Source organism: Mus caroli, unplaced genomic scaffold (assembly GCF_978045245.1).
Source record: "Mus caroli unplaced genomic scaffold, Mus_caroli_1 scaffold_8, whole genome shotgun sequence".
Lineage (NCBI taxonomy): Eukaryota > Metazoa > Chordata > Mammalia > Rodentia > Muridae > Mus > Mus caroli.
Genome location: NW_028227263.1, coordinates 41,936,361 through 41,956,719, shown reverse-complemented (window position 1 = coordinate 41,956,719; position 20,359 = coordinate 41,936,361). Strand labels below are relative to the sequence as shown.

The following is a 20,359-nucleotide window of genomic DNA, read 5'->3' as shown; positions in this document are numbered from 1 at the left end:
GCTTGCACCCATGCCTTACCCTCTCCAAGAATGCCACACTCCTGATCTTTCCTGAACAGTGTCCTGATAACTGAGAACCAAGTATCCAAAAATATCTTAGCCTCTGGGGCTATTGTTATTCAAACTGGCACAGGATGCCACTGCCTTGCAGCTGGCTGCATGAGGATCAGGAACTCAAAGCCATCCTTAGCCATGGTGACTGACATCAGGATGGCATGGGAAACACATGAAGCTTTCCAAAGAGAAATGGAAGGGAGAATGAAAGAGAAGAATAAATAAATAAATAAGAAATTAATTAAAGAAAGTCAGTTGTGTGAGGGAACGTTGGAGAAGCCACCATCACCTGTCTCATCCCATTCCTGTTTGCCTCCTTAATTATTTCCCTACATTCTCAGATCTACTGAAATATGAAATGATGAGTGACAGCAGATATAACTCTGTAGTTTGAATTTATTTCACATACTTACAACTGTCTTATACTCTTCTTCCTTTCAGATAGCCTGACCCTAACTGAGCTCTAGCTCCCTTAGCCTTCCCAGTGCTGGGATCATGGACTTTTGCTGTTGTTGTTTAGTTTGGCCTTTGACTTCAGTGATTGAACCATGGTCCTTGTGGATGCTGGGCTAGTGCTCTATCCATAGCTATACACTTAGCTAAATTTCATATCTCGATGAGGTCATAAGCCTCACTGTTGTTCTTGCTGTGGACACAATTGCTTACAAACAATGCTTTGATGTTCCCATTCTTCTGAAATGTTAATAGTTATGAAAAACCCTCTAACATATCTTTTGAGGCAGGGATTTACTGTATATTCAAGCCTGGGCTAGAACTCACTAAGTGTTTAGAGTGTTTAGGATAGTTTCTAATTCCTGGGAATATTCCATCAAACCCTTGAGTTCAGGGATGAGAGGCAAGAGCTACCATGTCTCTGCCTTTTCTACATTTTACTTAAGGCTTTCTCTGTTTCTTCTTAAGGCCTGTTTGGGAATTAAAACTATTAAATATTCAGACTATGATCTAGCTCTGCATGAATGTTCTCTGTAGGCAGAATTCCACTCCCTAATGCCACACTCCCAACTCTGCAAATATTAGACTTTACATTTAGTCTGCCATTACCCTCTGACCACAGTGAAAAGGATGAAGGTGACCAGGTGACCACAGCACTGGCAACACTTTCAGTGAGCAGTGCTACCATGTGTGTGATTCTAACTGTGTGCAATACACATTGACATTTATTTCTAACAGAGGAAAGGGATTCCCATGGAACACGATTTGAGAGGAAATATTAAACAAAAAGAATTTTGACGATCTATTTTTTTTTAAAGATTTATTTATTGATTATATGTAAGTACACTGTAGCTATCTTCAGATACTCCAGAAGAGGGCATCAGATCTCATTACAGATGGGATGGTTGTGAGCCACCATGTGGTTGCTGGGATTTGAACTCCGGACCTTTGGAAGAGCAGTCGGGTGCTCTTACCCACTGAGCCATCTTACCAGCCCCCTTGAAGATCTATTAATTTGAACATTTTTATCTCAAGTATAAATGTAGATTTATAATTTGATAAAAGTAAAAACACCTGTGAGTTTATACTCCAGGTATTCTCATTCTTCAAACAAAGCATGACCACAGTTTTGAATGGGCTGCTGCATCCCTGCCGTTTCTTCTGGAATGAACAGCCATTACTGATTCAGAATGGTGTTTGCAAGCAGATTGAGCTACCACTGTTGATTTCTGTGGTCTTAACTGCTGATATCCTGACAGTGCAGACAGATTCACCTCAAAGAAGTATTTCTAAACAGGTCCACATCCTTCTGTGCTCTATTAACCTTTCCTTTTCACGGTCTGGTGGGTGATTGGCTAGAGGGGAGGTTAAAGCACCTAAGTACCCTTATTAAAGTGGGTTTGAAAAATTTAAGCTTACAAAGGAGTCTTATTTGGTACCATTTGAAATATTTCCTTCTTAACTATTTGATGAGGCACAAGCATTGCCGCTAAACTGACTTTCTGCTAAGGCCCATTCCTTAGCGAGATACCCCTACACATAATTTTCAAAACTACTAGGCAAGCTGCAGAAGAACTTTCATTTATCTTTTATGAGTGACAGAAAGAATGGGGCTGTGGAGACGTGACAGAGTTGGGGCATGAAGCTCCATGATGGGGCACCTTCTCAGCATGCATGAAGACCCGAATTCTGTCTCTGGCACCACAAACCAGGTAGATCTATCAGAAAAAACTGGGGTTTGAAGACTTGAAAGTCTTCAAACTTATATTGGGGCAGATTATATTGGGGCAGAATATAATCTAATGCTGCAGACTGTACTTCAGTACGTTTATATATGAGTGTACAAAGAAAACTACAATTCAGGAAAGGTTATTTGAGTTTAGAAATATATGTAAATATGTGCTAGTATGTATATACTAAATATTAACGGAGCAGCCCTTCCTAGAACTTTCTCAAGGCAGAAAAATTTAGACACAGTTGGCTGAAATTTACTATAGGTTATATCTGGTAAATCGTGAAAGCAAGGGACAAGGCCATATTCAGATTCAGGATACATCGTGGGCAATTCTCAGCATATGCTTTCACCAGAATGGATCTGTAGCTATAATACGACATCCAACAAGAATAAGAAACTCTTATAATTTGAATGTGAAATTTTCTCCCAGCAGGCATGAAATCACATCCAAGAACAATCAAGGGAACAGAATCCATTTGAGGTAAAAGTCGCTCTGCCTTTATTCCCATTCAGGGGCCTCTGTCACAGGTCCCCAAGGCATTGTTAACCATCATGTGGCATTCTTTTAATTGTTTTCCAACATCGGTGGGTGGATCAGAGGTGCGACTTCTTCTAAAGATGAAATAGCTGTTTCTTTGGGAGTATCGAAAATGATGAAGTATTATTGCACTGTAAACACAGAAAGAACTGGATCAAGGAAATGAGTCTATAATGGCTTGTATTTAGAAAGGAAAGTCATTAAAATGGAAGGACCAAAACCAGGAAAAGTAGAAATGACACTGGAGCTCAGGCACATGAGATACACCGGACATAGGGCACTGCATAGATATACATGAGGATAAGAGGGTGGTATGCATATTGTCATTGGCATTGAACATTCAATCGGATTAAAATATGGGTTGACCGTATCAGGGAAGGAAGGGTCATAGAACCAATAGATGAAAGCTTCATAGGTAGAAACATCATAAAACTAGAGAGTCCAAGCTTCCCAGTGCAGGAAAACTCCAACATGACTGAGAGGACCAGACAGAGAGAGGGCCAAGACACTGGAATTGTAGGTGACAGGACACTTATCAAAGGCATTGTACACAGACCTATTCTTCATCCCTATAATCAAGCAGCCATATTTAGACTGATAAGTTTCATGCTGTATATCATCATCATGAAATTTGGCATTAGGGAACATTTCATTCATTGAACAAAGTTGGGGTGCAGCATGTGGTCCATGACTTAATCCCAGGAGTCAGGCATCACTTCTAGACATGTCTACTTCCAGGTATTGCTCCCCTGAGCCAATAGTTGGATATCCTAGGACAACAAAATGATAGATCTCAGAAATTTGCAAATTCCTTCTATAGGAATTTGTATGCTGCATTTGCCTTTTTCTCTTTGTTAATGACAATGTTTGCCTTTTTTTGATATAGTCACATGAACTGCAGAAAAATGAGACACATTAGTTAAAAGTCACATGAAAGACAAAGCATAACCTTATTTGTAACTTAAGGAACAGAAGCTAAATGAGAAAGAGAGAAGAAACATGGAGAAGCCTTGTTTAAATCAAGCAGAGGCAGATTGCTGTGCATAGTGGGAGAAGCAATGCGAAACCTGAGACTTAACAGAGAAATAAACTCTGGAAGACATTGAGAGGAGAGGGGTTCATGGTGCTGTAGCTTCTCCTTACCCCAGTATCACTAGACATCATGAGCCCTGAAGTGATGAAAAGTCACAGCAATAAGTACAGTGAAGGAATCAAACAATTAAAGCCTCCCCCTCTCTCTCCTTTAAGATTTATTTATTTATTATATGTAAGTATAATGCAGCTGTCTTCGGACTCTACAGAAGAGGGAAGTCAGATCCCATTATGGATGGTTGTGAGCCACCATGTGGTTGCTGGGGTTTGAACTCAGGACCTTCAGAAGAGCAGTCAGTGCTCTTAAGTGCTGAGCCATCTCTTTTCCATATGAAAGGAAGGTTTGGAAAATCTGATATAGTATTGGATGAATGATGATTTCTCACCATATACAATGACATCACAGGGACACACTATCTGCTCTCCTGAGTCCCTCTACCCACATTCAGAATCCTTATTTTCTTCCATATGCAGCTCAGCCACACCTAGAACCACACAATGAATCACAGAATTTAGCTGCCCTTACCTTGAAATGATTGTAGCATGCTGTTCAGATCCGGAGCTTGGAATGTTCTTTTCTGGATCATTTGGGGCTGTTTCAGTCTCAAGGTCTGACTCCTAGGGATAAAATATTCACCTCCACATCTCAAACCTTTGACCTTTTAAAAATGTTTTTAACTAGATATTTTCTTCATTTATATTTCAAATGCTATCCTGAAAGTCCCCTATACCCTCCCCCTGACCCGTCCTGATCCCTGGCATTCCCCTGTACTGGGGCATATAATCTTCGCAAGACTAAGGGCCTCTTCTCCCAATGATGGCTGACTAGGCCATCGTCTGCTACATATGCAGCTAGAGACACGAGCTCTGGAGGTACTGGTTAGTTCATATTGTTGTTCCTCCTATAGAGTTGCAGACCCCTTCAGCTCTTTGAGTATTTTCTATAGCTCTTCCATTGGAGCGACCTTTGACCTTTGACACCACTGACTCCCTATCATTCTAACCATAGGTATCCTTGAATTTTCCTAGGAAATCTGAGAAGAAAAAGAAGATAGACTACTAACTCCAGAGACATAACACACTCATGACCCTGCCCAGTTACTTCATGTTCTCTTGTTAGGATGACAAAATTTGGAAAAGGAGACAGGAAAACACGCTTAGGCTGACATAAGCTCCACATGTCAGGATGAAGCCTGATGCTGACAGATGGGATGTGACATTTTACGCACAATGGAGAAGCTTTCCACAATCCTGTGACTTATGTGGTGCACCTGCAGCCACTGTTTCACTGCAGAAATATTGTGCCCACAGAGTCAAGTCTCTTTTTTTTTAAAATCTAAATACAACCACAAGGGAAATCTGGATCTCCTCTATCCCCAGGAGAAATGCACAAACACATAGGAACTATTCCCACTATATAACTCTGTGAATGTTGCAGACACAGAGGACATACTGTAAATAAGATAAATCTACAAATTAAGCACTTCAGTGTAGATGCACAGCTAGATACAAGCCCATGGCGTGGACAGAATGATGGATCTACAAGGAATCTGAGAGTACCTGTAGCTCCATTTGCTTCAACCCACTATTGAGCCTAGCTCTATAACTCACCATAACCCAGTCCCCTAAAACAGAACCTAATCTGTTCTCAGCAGTTACAAAACATCCAGAGCCCGCCTTTCTCCTCCCTCTCTTTCTTCTTCCTAGAACTTCAGAATAGCATTATATGTAAATTCTGCAAAACCCAAGATATTTATTCTAGTTGAATATCAAATAATTCTCACCACACAATAGGGCTATCCTTTCCTATCAGCCCAGACATACCTTCTCAGGACATTATTCACATTCTAGGGAGAAGCAGAAAACACAGTTAATATGTTCTTTTTGTTCTTGCAAATCCTGGTCACACTCTTACTGGCCACAGAGGCAAAGTCAGAAGATAATCACGTCAGTCACCCACTCTCCAAAACATGAAATAAATATGACCCATGGTTCTTTGTTTGACTCTTTTTTGACTTATACTACCAGGCACTGGAGACCAAAGATGGAGAAACTAGTTTGAAAGCATACATAGGTTTTGATGTACTTACTCATAAACACAAAAAACACATGACCTTTCTCCTGCTACTTGTTAGGTATCCATTATTTTACTTCTAATTCATATGTAGAAGAAGCTGAATTCCAAATTATTTTAGTCATTTAAATATGAGTTGCTATATTAATATTGAGGAAGCAAAAAGGATCAGAAGCTTAGGACATTAATATTTAAAACCAGCTAACCAGGTCTTTCCTAACCCCACCTGCCTTGTCCCTCCACTTCTATTTTCCTTTTCTTTCTGAACTGTCCTGGCTAGAAAGAAGTTGATCTAAAGAGATATGTGGGTCTCTCAATTTGACTATCAAACCATTGAAACAAAGACTCCAGAGAAATGAGGATATCTTCAGAATCTCATATTCCTCTATTAAGAGGAAGAACTGGTCTCCTCAAAATATTTTGAACAGTTGTAATGACTTGTCTGACCACTTTCAAGTGTGACACTCTAACACAGATCATGGTGGGAGAATGATGGATAGGACCACACCTTGACTTGGACTACACATATGTGCATATTCTTGGCTCTCTATTTAAACTTTGTTCTCACTTAGGGAATCTGAAGATAGACAGAAGGGTTCTTAAAATCTTTGTTTTACTTTCAAATGTGTCTCAGTTTAGTAAACCTCCTTTTAATATTAATTTGGATCTTTTATATTGGCTTATTGAGAACAGATATCAAGACCTGACTGAGCAGGTCCACTTTGATATATTAAGTAGACATCTCAGTTCTCCATTTGTTCAGGGTTTGAGACCTCTGTCAAAATTCTTGTATGTTTGGGTTCTGCTGGATGTTGGTAGATATATGTGAAGTTCTTTACATTCTTAAAGAACTTTGCCCCTCTCTCATCCCCAAAGTTAAGAATTTTCAGTAGCTCCTTGAGTGTGGGTGAACTTCCTAAGCAAGTCTATTTTCATGTTTGAATTTGGCTTGCACAGTTCTTAGGCTTGGTGTCAAAACTAATCTTATTTCATATGAGCTGCTGCTAAGCTGTATCCAGAAGACAGTGTTTTCCTTGTAGTCATCCATCACATCTGGCTCTTACACTCTTTCTGCCCCTTCTTCTGCAATGATCCCTGGGCCTTTGAATTAGTGGTGCAGTATGTATGTTCTATTTAAGGCTGGACATTCTGCAGTCTCTTGAACACTTCACCTTGCTGGTTTTGGGTTTCACTCTGTAACCCTGCTGTCCTGCAACTGACTACATAGACCAGGATGGCCTTGAGCCCACTTAAACTTCGTTTCCTTCTGCATCCCAAATGCTGGAATTAAAGAGGTGAGCCAGCAAATCTGAATCTAGGTTAGGAAGATTATAGTTATTTTGTTTGTTTGTTTGTTTCCATACCTAAGACCCTCTCAAGCCCTGGGAACACAGGATACCACACATGGATTTATTTTATATAAAATTAATCCACAAAATCTCATAATAAAAGAAAACTTTCAATGAAGCTAATTATCCTAGTTATAGCTGAATTCAGATTCTCAAAATTGTCCTCATGAAGAATGTCCTCAGTATGTTCATGTATGCTGAATCATTATTATAGTAGATAAAATAGTGAGACAATCAGAGAATTAATCAGCAGATGAATAGATAAAACTGATGTGATCAGCATATTTTAATATTTATTTAATATTAGGCATCTGAAACCAAGAAGCCTTGCCATTTGTGGTAACTTGTTTCCACTCAGAGAATTTGTTATACTCACCCGGATGGAAATAGAAAAAAACATTAAATGATATTTTTGAAATATGTGTCACGTACACATTTGATATCACAACAGTAAAGATTACAAGAGGGTCATCGGGGGCTTGAGGCAGAGAAAAATGAGCAGATTCATTAGTCAAGAGATAAAATTTCATGGTTATGAAGTGTTTTGGCTGTACTTTGTATGTGAACCAGCTCATTTTAGACATAGATTCATAATTCTATCTAATATGAACATTTTCAATTATAATTAAATGAACACAATGGAAATATATTGCATAAAGGAATATGAAGAATTTCTAGAACTAGCAAGGTCTAGAACCAACAATATGAAGAATTTCTAGAACTCGCAAGGTCTAGAACCAACAAGATTAACAATTTAGATGAAAGAAACAAATTCCTACAGAAATATTCGTCAACAAAAAATGACTTTGGTATAAACTATTTAAAAATGTGATAAAGATCAAATACACTACCAACTTCATACCTCCGTAGATAAAGAAGACACCTTTTCATATCAGTAACTGGAAGACAGTCAAGGAAACCTCTCTGAGATCCTGCATGGAACCCCCACATACAGCTTCCTGTTCCACTGGAATCAGAGGCAGTTGGGGGAAAGTCTCAAATCATCACATGGAGAAACAACCTCTACTACTTTTAATTTCTGGTGAAGTGAGTAACTTGATGGTTGAATATGTGCTTCACACATGCTCAACAATACAGTAGAGTAATAAATAACCATGATGTAAGGATTTCCAAGGATCAGCTTCTGTACTGCATAACTATTAATAAACCAATAAAATGCAATTTATTTCTCTTCGACATTCATGCATGCAGCAGTTCCTCCAGACTCTGAAACTGACTCAGGAAGAGCTCACTGTCACTACCAGGAAGACAACAGCAGCAAAGAGGGAGGGCAATCGTTTCCTGTCTCCTGACTCTCAGAAACTGGGTCTTCCTGCAGTCTTACCTGCAGCATTTCCATGGTTGAGAACTCCAACTGATGTTCCACATCTGAGATGAGGTCTCTCACCCACTGCCTCTGCTGCACCAGCTCATTTTCAGACTCTTCCAGCCTTTTCACAACCTCTTCCTTCTCTTCCTTGAGCCTATGCAGCTCCTCATTCTCCTTGGAGTCCAGGAGGTCTCTTAATCCTTTAAACTGTCTCTGAACATTTTCTACATTGCTCTGTATTTGGTTCTTCATGGGTAAGAAAAGAGAGAGGGATGCAGTCTTTCCAAATGGGAATAGGAGACAGAGAAATACTGGTCTGGGAGGGGAGGTTTCACAGGGAGTTGAGCTTGGGAAAGGGAAGGGATTCTTAGGGAAGCATGTGTCCTCTTTTAATGTCTCTTCAGACATTGCAAAACAAAGATCTTAGGTCATTTCTACCAAGGTCACCAGATCCAAAGTAGGATGGCTGAGTGAGACTCAGTTTTCATACAGGTGCCCTGTTGTGGATTGGTTCTAATGTATTAATCCTGCTCCTGAAATCACACAGGGACCGCAATATCCGCCCCCAGTTGGCTCTGATTGAGAAATGAAGTTGCCAAAGGCTGGGCAGGGAGACAAAGGTGGGACTTTTAGGATTCCTGGGCGAGAAATGCAGAGGAAAGAGGAAGAGGGGATCCGGCCATGACAAGACCATAGTCAGACCAAGCCGGGAAGGTCCAGAGGACTGAGATGGTTGAAATGTAGCTATAAAGGGGAAAAAGCACCCCCGAGAGGGCTGCCCAGTAGGGTCCAGGGCAGCAAAGATAAAATATAGATTTAGTAAGTATTAATTCAGGAATATCGGAGGGAAGTGTGTTAGCCATGTGGAGGTTCAGGAATGGCCCAACCATTGAGGTAGTCAAGGCATAGTAAAATATTAAGGTTGCTTGAGATCCAGAACACGGGCAGGTGGCAAGAAGTGCGCATGTTCAGGCTGGGAGCATAGGGTGGATTTAGCAGTTTACTGCCTCAGAGTGCCTGAAACACTTTTCCCATTTACAATAATCCTCGTTCCTCCTGTGAATCCCCTTGGGAAGCTAAACCTCAGCAACACATATGCGGCCTGTTCCCAAGCATATTTCCCAAACAATGGGAGTTTCAGAAGCCACCACAGGAGTAGGACCCAGCAGCCATTCTGACCAAGCATCCTCCATGGTGCCAGCTCCTCACAGAGCCCAGCTCAGGTGTGATACACTGACTCTGCATCTCCAGCCGGGGGAACCAGTTGGGAGGAGTATCAAAGCCTCTTGGCCTCATCAACTCCCAGGAAGTAAAGACCCCAGAGCTTCTTGCCCAGGTCCCTCTTGGGCATCAGACTCACTCCCTTAAGAAGGGTCCCACTTGCCTCCCAGTCAGCTCTCTGCTGTTGAAGGTCATCCTGCCATTCATCACACCTTTTCTCATTTTCCATCAGCTTCTGCAGGGCTGCCTGCAGCTTCTCCTGTGAGAAAGAAATTGTAGCAGAGTCAAGTTGTATGATTAGTAGGAAACTCTTCTGGAAAGTCAGGAAGCCTAAGACTATTCTTTCTTTAAAAAGCTTGTGTCAATATTTATATACATAAAATATGTAAATTTTTTATTCCTCTCTTTTCATTTTTGATTTTACTAAACATGTAAATCTTAAGTCCAGATCTCAATCAATACTTGTATTAATACAGACACAATCTCCATTTAGACAAAGACACAGAAATCTCTCTTGGTCCATCATCCCACCAAGTATATACCTTTTATTTTTCTTCCAGGATCATAGAACCAGGACACTTCTGTAAATTTTTTGATTTTTTTTCACATAAGTATATACATATATCATATGCCCCTTCCATGTCCTATTTGACACCTGCAAATTCTTTTCTTTTTATCAATGGGTCTTACTATGTAGCTATGGCTGGCCTGGAATTCCTATTTAGACAAATGTACTTCTGAAATTCAGAGATCCAGCAGCATCAGCTGCCAGAGCTGTGGAATGGAACAGGCATCAACACAATGGCCATGTTTACATTTCTTTTTCTTTTCCTCTTTTTAAGTGCATTTTTTTTGTAGTTAAGATATATTTCTTTCACTGAAAATAGATTTTTTTCATACAGTGTATGTTAAAGGCATCTTGTTAAAAAAGATTTTTATTTATGTGTACAACCTTTATTTGCATGTATGCCTGCATGAAAGAAAAGGGCATGATATACCATTATAGTTGGTTGTGAGCCATCATGTGGTTGCTGGGAACTGAACTCAAGACCCATGGAGGAGCATCCAATGCTCTTAAGTGCTAAGCTCTTATTTCAGTCCCTTGCAATATTTCTGATTAAGGTTTCTCATCCCATTACTCTTCCCCGTATCACTCCACCTTCCTTCCCATCCAATTCTACACCCCTTATGCCTCTTGTGGGAAAATAAAAAGGCATACAAGGAATAATAACAGAATAAAAATAAATATAGTAAGTTAAATAAAAAATACATTGTAATATGACAAAACAAAGAAACCAGAAAAACAGCTAAATAAAGAGCACATGAAGTGCACATAGAGGGAGAGACATACAGATTCCCAACAAGGGAATATCATAAAAGCTGTCACCATAATATAAAAGCAAAGGACTTAGAAGGATGGGGGGAAAAAACTCTGACTTATCGTTATGAGAGAACGAACCTCCTCCAAATAAGGGCTCAGTGCATTTTGTGCTGGCTATCTGTCGGTTGCTGGGCATGGGGACCTTTCTTTAAGGATGGTTTATTTCCCCAGTGTGACTCCCTTGGAGAAAAGTAATTTTTCAGTTCAAGTAGCTATCAGTTACACATGTTTCAGGATTAGGCGTGGGGATGTATGTCTACTTCTCCTTCACGTTCTAGAATCCCATCTGGCACAGTCCCTTGCAGACCCTCTGCATGAATTTATATTTGGGCTTCAAATCAAACAATAACAAAAAACAAAGTTCCAACACAGAACCTGCCTCTGTGTATTTTATTATGGAAACCTTTCTCTCTTCCCTGACGTTTCACCTGCCATGTACACATTCTTTTTACTGCTGTGTGCCATGTGTTTACTACCCTGTTATTTAAAGTCTCTTGACTGCATTTGAGGTCCTTCTACTGAATTTGACATTAACATTGTAAGGAGATAACCATGGAATAAATCAGGAGCTGTTCTGCTCCTGGACATCACCTGAACTTCAAAGAAACAGTTCTAAAATATTTTTTTCTATCCTAGTGTTTGTTGTCCAGGTAGATTTACTTACACTTCAGTGGAATAAATCATCATGTCTTTTTAGGTCTCAAAAGTTATAAAAAGAATGGAATGACATATCAAGTTTCAAGTCTATCATATGCAGGTAAGTACCCTGTCACACAAAGTGGAGCTTTCCCATCTGTTACTGTTTTATGCTTTGTTTCCTGTACCCTCCTGCTTCTTACCTTGTACTCATGGTCCACCTCTTCAATGAGAGCTGTTTGGTGACCATGGTGCTCCTGAGATCTCTCACAAACCCAGCAGATGGCCATCATGTCCTTCCTACAGAAGAGCTGGAGTTTCTCTCCATGTTGTGCACAGACGTTCACCTTCTGCTCCTCCTCTGGATGGACTTGAATCCCTTGAGCCTCTCAACTATATTGGCCATTTGTCGATTAGTTCTCAGATTCCCAAATGGGACACGAACTCAGCACACAGGGCAGCTGCCCTCTTCTGTGTCTCTGCCTTTGCTGGACTCATAGTTCAGTGTGATGCAGGCTCGACAGAAGCTGTGGTCACAATCAGTGCTCACAGGTTCCTTCAGGAGCTCCAGACAGATAGGACAGGTTACCTCGTCCTTTATCATCTCGAGGACTGATGAGGCCATTGTTGCTGTAATCCTATTTCATAGCACTTCTGTTGAGGTGCCTATGTGATAAGGATGGAGAAACAGGGCCATGTAAGAAATAGAGGTTCCGAATGAACCCTGTGCAGAAGTCAAGGAAGGACTACAATGACAAGTTAAAAAAACAAAGGAAGAAATATAGAAGGGGTTTAGTGACATTCATCATACTCTCAAGTTATACTCTTAGGTTATCCCAAATAACAAGTTTCATGCACAGATTGTCATTTCACTTTTATGGAAATGCAAAAAGAAAGTGTTTCCTTTCAGCAACCTTGTGTAACCTTTCTTCCTTCCCTGTCTTTCTCAGCACTATCTTCAGTGTTACAAATACCAAACTACTCATGTCTCTGCCCACTGAACTTCCTCTTCTCTCAGCATTAGTCAGTGTGACTCACTCTGATCACCTCCTTACAAGTTTCTTACCAGAAATACCTAGTGCTGACCTGTAATGTAATCATTCCCATGTCCTGATGCACATACAGAATGATTTCTCTGATTGCCATCTAATAAAAGAGTACATTTGTGTTTGTTCACAGGTTACATTAATCTCTCCACTAGATGTATAGGGATGATCACTTAAGAAAGACATTTGTCTTCAATACACTGAGAAGATGAAAATCATCCCTCTGGAGTCTTCTTTCTTAGATGCTTGCTCTAACACATATTGGTCACCAAAGAAAAAAAGTGGTGGCCACTAGGAGACAACTGGTAGCCAGAACAGAGGTTGTGTGGAATTATGACCCTAGTTACTTGGTATTCTGAGGAATCTTGTATCTGCAAATGTTAAGATTTTATCATGGTAGAGAAATTTGGCAAAAACATTGATGGGTGATACCAGGTACGTATGCCAGCATGATACTGAGTTCAAGACCATATCAAAAACTATACTTCAAAGGATACAAATTTTGTGCCCCCAATAACATGTAATATTAGTTCAGCATGAAAAACCAATGGACAAGTCACACCACACTGACAAACTGAAGACAAGAAACTCCCTGCTGGCCAGGTGATAACGTTGAATGCCTTTAAGGCAGGAGGATCTCTGTGAATCCAAGGTGAGTTCCAGGACACCCAGCATTACACAGATACCTTGTCTCATTGACACAACACTCAGTCTCCACAAAAGAAACTCTTATCATTCTTTGCCTGCGAAGTATTTGAAAATATATGCTGTTTTTCAGGAAAAGCATTTCTAAAACTGTCTAGAAATAGAAGTAAATGTCCATATTGGTAAGCCAAAAATGATAAGCCCAGTGCTAACATATAACAAAATTGGGGCCATAGAAAGCCTTCTCTTTAAAATTGTGCATAAAACAAGCAAACTTATTTTTTCACCTCTATTCATCACAGCAGGGCAAGTACTTGGAATAAGTGAAAATTGAAAAAACAAAATAAAACGCATGCAGCTAAGAGTTGTCTTACAGATGAAAGAAAAGCCAAAGAGCTCAGTAAAGATGCAAGTTGTAATATCACATATAGAAAAGTCACGGGCTGGAGAGATGGCTCAGTGGTTAAGACCACTGGCTGCTCTTCCAGAGGTCCTGATTTATAATCCCAGCAACCACATGGTGGCTCATACCCGTCTGTAACGAGATCTGACTCCCTCTTCTGATGTGTCTGAATACAGCTACAATGTACTTATATATAAATAACTAAATCTTAAAAAAAAAAGCCAGTCAGTGGCGGCGCATGCCTTTAATCCCAGCATTTGGGAAGCAGAGGCAGGTAGATTTCTGAGTTCAAGGCCAGCCTGGTCTACAGAGTGAGATCCAGGACAGCCAGGGTTATACAAAGAGACCCCGTCTCAAAAAGAAAAAAAAAAAAGGAAAAGAAAAGAAAGAAGAAAAGTCACAAATAGTGAGTAACCTGGAAAGGAAATGAAGAAGCTGGGTTTGTTGGTGCAGGCCTCTAAATCCAGTTTCTTGGGAGGCTGAGGGCAGAGGATGGCAAGCTCAATGCTATTATGACTCTATTGAAAACAGTGATAAATTGGAACAAAGGGAAAGTTCTGGAGGGATCCTCGAGTGGCCAGAGCACAGTCTACTCTTGCAGAGATCCATCGCTCCGTTCCCAGCCCTCATGTAGCTTTCTCAGCCCCTGTAGCTTCAGTTTCAGTGGATCTTCCAGCCTCTTCTGGCCTCTGTAGGTATGACATGCATATGGTGCAGAGATTTGCATGCAGACACACTATTTACATAAGATGAAAATAAATGAATAAACAACTTTAGGAAAAGAAATAAGAAGAATAACTATATTTATGAAGTCATCAAAACCAAGAATGAACATAATAGGGAAATAATCACTGTAAGATGAAATATCTGCTCACAGAACTATAAAAATATGGAAAGAAATTGAATTTGGTGCAATTACATGAGGATACCTGACCTCTCGGGCTTGAATATTGTTACAATGTCTATAGGAGGGGCTAGACAGATGTTTCATGGGTTTAGCTCATTGGTAGCTCTCTCAGAAAACCTTGATTCTGTTCCTAGTTCTTCAAGATGATTCAGAACTTTCTGTAACTGCCACCTTCTTTCAGCATCTCTATGCACAGGGCATTCAAGTGGTGAACAAACACATATCCAGTAAGACACTGATACACATAAAATAACATTAAATCAATAATGAATAAAATGAATCAAGAAAATGCCATACTTAGGACTGGAAAAAGGGCTCAGTGGTCAAGAGTGCTTATTGTTCCTACAGAAGATCCAGTTCTATTCCTGGCAGCCACATACCACAGGTCCCATCAACTTACCTGTAACTGCAGCTTCAGACAACCAAGCACACCTCTGCCACTAGAGGCTCTCCTTCCCTTCAAATGTATATTCACATAGGCAGACATACACATTCACAACTCAAAACAAAGTGTGTGTGTGTGTGTGTGTGTGTGTGTGTGTGTTCTGGACCAGTAGTGTTTTACCATATGTGTATATACTCTCTGGTTCTTGGTTACCCAAGCAGTGTCAGGTAAGGGTTCCCTCTTTTGAGTGGACCTTTAGTTAACTAACACATTGCTTGACTGCTTCCACGAGTTCTGTGCCACCATTGTCCTAGTGTATTTTGCAGCAGAACATAATGGAGGCTGGTTAATAGTACAAGTAAATGGAAGGAAGCTGCAGAAAGATTAGGGCTTCCAACCACAGAGACAGAAGCAAAAGGAATGCATTCATAGAATCATGGGTAAATATACTATTACACAGAGAAACCTTAAGCTCTTGTTTCCAAACACCACTCTGGCTTAACTTGTCCTAAGGGAGGAGAAAGTGCCTGTCTTGAAGCAAGAGGTTCTTGGTGTAACTCTAAATTAAAGATGAGAAAGAAGAGTCTGAAGTTCACCTGGAAAAAATAACAGGACTTCTCCAGTTTTTGAAAGCCATCCTCTTCAGGCTACCCCTCTCTCTTGCTCTCCAACCTCACAACATTCAGCAGGAGGCCAGCATTATTTATTCCCAGCCCATTCTCATTTTCAACTTAAACTCACCAGAGCAAAGACAGTGTTTTCTTATAAATTCCTCCAAACTCTGCACCCTAAAATTGTTCTCACGTCTTCAGACACCAACCGAGAGACCCAAACTCTGTGGAGAGGAGAAAATGGAGGCCAAAGACTATTTCCTGAGAATTCAGTCACTAAGTTGCTCTCTGGTGAGCCAGGAGAGAAATGAAAGTTCAGACTTTAAAGGTAGGAACTGAGAAAGAGGAACTTTTACCAAACTACCAACCAATAGGGTGGTACCCCATCATTAACTGGGGTTTTACCACCAGAGGGAGTCAGCTCTGCCTTCCAGTAATTTGGGACATTTTCAGAGCTACAGGAACTTGTTATGTCACTTGTTCAGACTCATGATACAATCAACCAACATGTTCCTGCCCCTCTGGAAATCTGCCAGTGATGGAAAGAAAGCCTTCCCCATGGGCTTCTCCTGCACCTGAGCTCCTGCCTGGGTTTTGCCCTGGTGGCAGGTGTGTTCCAAAGGGAAGGAAAAACAAGGCTAGGGACAGAAAGCTGCAGTGTTCCTCTGAGGTTGGAGCTGGACTCTTACAGGATGAGAACAGGAAGGAAGTTGCAGTTTAGCGAAGCTGCCACACAAGCAAGATTTCCCACCCAGCAGGGACAGGATGGGGAGGAGTAATGTGCAGAGCCAGGCAGAAACACCTCACCACCCTCACAGCAGAGAGAGTAGTGAGGTGCAGAGGGCTCTCCAGCTGTCCCATGATATCCCCAGATTATGTATTCTGTGGCTGAAAAGACCTAGTCCTTTCACAGTGTTGATCTGATCCATTCATTCATTTCCCCCTTCCAGGAGTCTCTCACCAGAATGTCTCAGGAGGTCATTTGATTTAGGATTTGTATTAAAGACTAGTGCTACGGCTACAACATTCCCTGACTAGAAGGTGGAAGTCTGTAGGGCTGTGAATGGGCTTCTCTGAGAGTAGTGTTTGCCCATTATGGAGCCTAATGGTGGACCCTCAGCATTGTACAAAATCAGGTGTGGTGGCTCTTGCATGTGGTCTGTCCTAGTTACTCTTCTACTGCTGTGATAAACACCATGACTGGGACAAGTTGTAAGGAAAGTGTTTCATTTGGGGCTCACAGTAGTGTTCATGAGCACCACTGTGGGGTGCAAGGCAGCAGGCAGGGAGACAGGGTGCTGGAGCAGGAAGTGAGAAGTCACAACTTGAGACACAATCTTGACACAAACCTGAGGCAGAGAGAGAATGGTGGTGGTGGTCGGAATCTACTGAATCCCGAAAGCTTGCACCCATGCCATACCTTCTCCAAGAATGCCATACTCCTAATCTTTCCTGAACAGTGTCCTGATAACTGAGAACCAAGTATCCAAATATCTTAGCCTTTGGGGGCCATTGTTATTCAAACCAGCACAGGATGCCACTGCCTTGCAGCTGGCTGAATGAGGATCAGGAGCTCAAAGCCATCCTCAGCCATGGTTACGTCAGGATGGTGTGGGAAACACATGAAACTTTCCCAGGAGAAAACGAAGGGAGAAAGAAAGAAGGAGAGAAAGGAAAGAAGAAAGGAAGGAAGGAGGAAAGGAAGGAAGGAAGGAAGAAAGGAAGAAAGAAAGAGAGAGAGAGAGAAAGGAAGGAAGAAAGAGAGAGAGAAAGGAAGGAAGGAAGAAAGAAAGAAAGGAAGAAAGAAAGGAAGGAAGGAAGAAAGAAAGAAAAGAAGGAAGGAAGGAAGGAGAGGAAGAAAGAGAAAGAAAGGAGAGGAAAAAAGGAAGAAAGAAAGAATGAAAGAGAGAGAAAGGAAGGAAGGAATGAAGGAAGGAAGAAAGCAAGAAAGAAAGAAGGAAAGAGAGAAAGAAGGGAAGAAAGGAAGGAAGGAAGGAGAGGAAGAAATAGAGAAATGAAGAAAGAAGGAGAGGAAGAAAGAAAGAATGAAAGAGAGAGAAAGGAAGGAAGGAAGAAAAAGAAAGAAAGAAAGAAAGAAAGAAAGAAAGAAAGAAAGAAAGAAAGAAAGAAAGGAAGGAAGAAAGAAACAAAGAAAGAAAGAAAGGAAGGAAGAAAGAAGAAAGAGAGAAAATAAGTTAATTAAAGTCAATCTGTGTGAAGGAACAATGGAGAAGCGGCCATCACCTGTCTCATCCCCTCTCTTGTTTGCCTCTCTCATTATTTTCCTACATTCTCAGATCTACTGAAACAAGGCATGATGAGTGACAGCAGATATGACTCTGTAGTTTGAATTTATTTCACGTATCTGCTGTCTTTTCCTCCTTATCCTCTTCTTCCTTTGAGACATGTTCTCAAAGTGTACCCCAGCCTGACCCTGAGATCTAGCTCCTTCAGTTTCCCCAGTGCTGGGATCATGGACTTTTGCTATTGTTGTTTACTTTGGTCTTTGACTTTTAGGGATTGAACCCTGGGCCTTTTGGATGCTGGGATACTTCTCCATCCCTAGCCACACCCCTACCTAAATTTCCCACCTTGTTGAGGTCATGAGCCTCTACTGTTGTTCTTGCTGTGACACAATTGCTGACAATGTTAGGATGTTCCTTTCTTCTGAATTGTTAATCATTATGTAACAAATTTTTAAAGATCTATTTGTTTATTTTATGTATATGAGTACACTGTAGCTGTACAGTTGGTTGTGAGCCTTCATGTGGTTGTAGAGAATTGCATTTAGTACCTCTGCTCGCTCAGATCAACCCTACTCTGGTTGACCCTGTTCACTCAGTTCCTACTTTCTCTGGCCCAAAGTTTTTTTTATTTATTTATTTATTTATTTATTTATTTATTTATTTATTTATTATAAATAAATACACTGTTGCTGTCTTCAGATACACCAGAAGAGGGCATCAGATCTCATTACTGGTGGTTGTGAGCCACCATGTGGTTGCTGGGATTTGAACTCAGGACCTTTGCATGAGTAGTCAGTGCTGTTACCCACTGAGTCATCTCGCCAGCCCTACAATTTGTTTTTGAGGCAGGGATTTACTCCTTATACAAGCTTGGGCTGGAAATAACTAAGTGTTCAGAATGGTCTCCAATTCCAGGCAATACTCTTTTCCAAGGACATCCTACAACTACCCTAGCACTGCCTGAGGTTTGGCTTTAGGCCCTTGCATCTGTTTCCATCAGCTGCTGGAAGAAGCCTCTCAGGTCACAGTTATGCTAGGCTCCTGTCTACAAGGATAGCAGAGTATCATTAACAGTGTCAGAGGTCGGCTCTCTCACAGAGGATGAATGCAGTGGATTTGGCCTAATGATACTTATTTTTTTTAATGTTAATTTGGGTCCCTCAAAACTGTTTGCACAAGATAGTCTGCACATAAGACACTGAGGGGCCCTGACCCCAGCTAATTCTGATTGGTAAAGATGCCAGCAGCCTAAAGCTGAGAGAAGAGACATAGGAGGTGTTTAGGTTTCCTTGTCTTGGGACCATAAGAAGAGAGAGAGAGAGAGAGAGAGAGAGAGAGAGAGAGAGAGAGAGAGAGAGAGAGAGAGAGAGAGAGAGAGAGAACCTCCATGCCTTAGAAGAGTATGCAGGAGAGAGACAAGAGCCACCATGGGGTAGAGAAGCAAGAAATGCACCCTGGGCTCTGTGCCAAGAGAACATGGCCCAGAGAACTGACTAACTGGAGTTAAGAGCAGCCAAGATGGAACATAGAAATTAGTAAGTAGTAATTCAGTTATCAGTATTACGTGGATTCTAACAGCATGGAGAGTAGGCACAGTATTTATTAAAATATTCCTATTACAGATGGGTCTCAAGTTGGAGTAGTCATTAATTGGGTTTTCCCTCAATCTCTGCTTCCTCTTCATCTCTGTGTATCTTGTATGTACGACAGATTTTTGGGTTGAATGTTTCTTGGTTCGATTGATGTGACCATCTCTCCAGTGGAAGTCCCATCTGGCTGCCGGAGGAGGCATCTTCAGTGTCCATATCCTCAGCTGGTAGAAGTCTCAGCAAGGGTCACCCCATAGACTTCCCAGAACCTCCCCTATCCTAGGTCTCCAACTCCTTCCAGAGATGCCCCCCATTGATTGGCATTCTCCCATCTAGCCCCCTCCCATAATCATTCTCCCCATATCTGATCCCAATCACAGATCCACTGCTCCTACCGTCTCGCACCCAGTTCCCTCTCTCCATCCACCTCAGATGACAATTTTGTTTCCCCTTCAGAGTGAGATTCATGCATACTCCATTAGGTCTTACTTCTTGATTAGTTTCTTTGGGTTTGTGAATTGTAATATGGTTATCCTGTACTTTATGACAAATGCATGCTTATGAGTGAGTATATACTACATATGTATTTTTGCATTTGGGTTTGGGTATTATCATTCTTCTTTTAAATTATTTTATTTATTTACATTTAAGATGTTATTCCCCT

The 20,359-nt window shown here is 41.0% G+C and overlaps 2 pseudogenes across 1 annotated transcript; both read right to left on the bottom strand.

Moving 5' to 3' along the window:
• Positions 1-2,599: 2,599 nt before the first annotated feature.
• Positions 2,600-3,771, bottom strand: LOC110298014 (tripartite motif-containing protein 30A-like; annotated as a pseudogene).
• Positions 3,772-8,533: 4,762 nt separating this feature from the next.
• On the bottom strand, positions 8,534-16,091 carry LOC110298015 (tripartite motif-containing protein 30A-like; annotated as a pseudogene). The gene is made up of 4 exons (XR_015047833.1): positions 15,991-16,091; positions 12,067-12,529; positions 10,010-10,105; positions 8,534-8,871 (listed from the first exon to the last, which is right to left on the bottom strand). The product of XR_015047833.1 is annotated as a tripartite motif-containing protein 30A-like (transcript).
• Between the last annotated feature and the right edge of the window lie 4,268 nt (positions 16,092-20,359).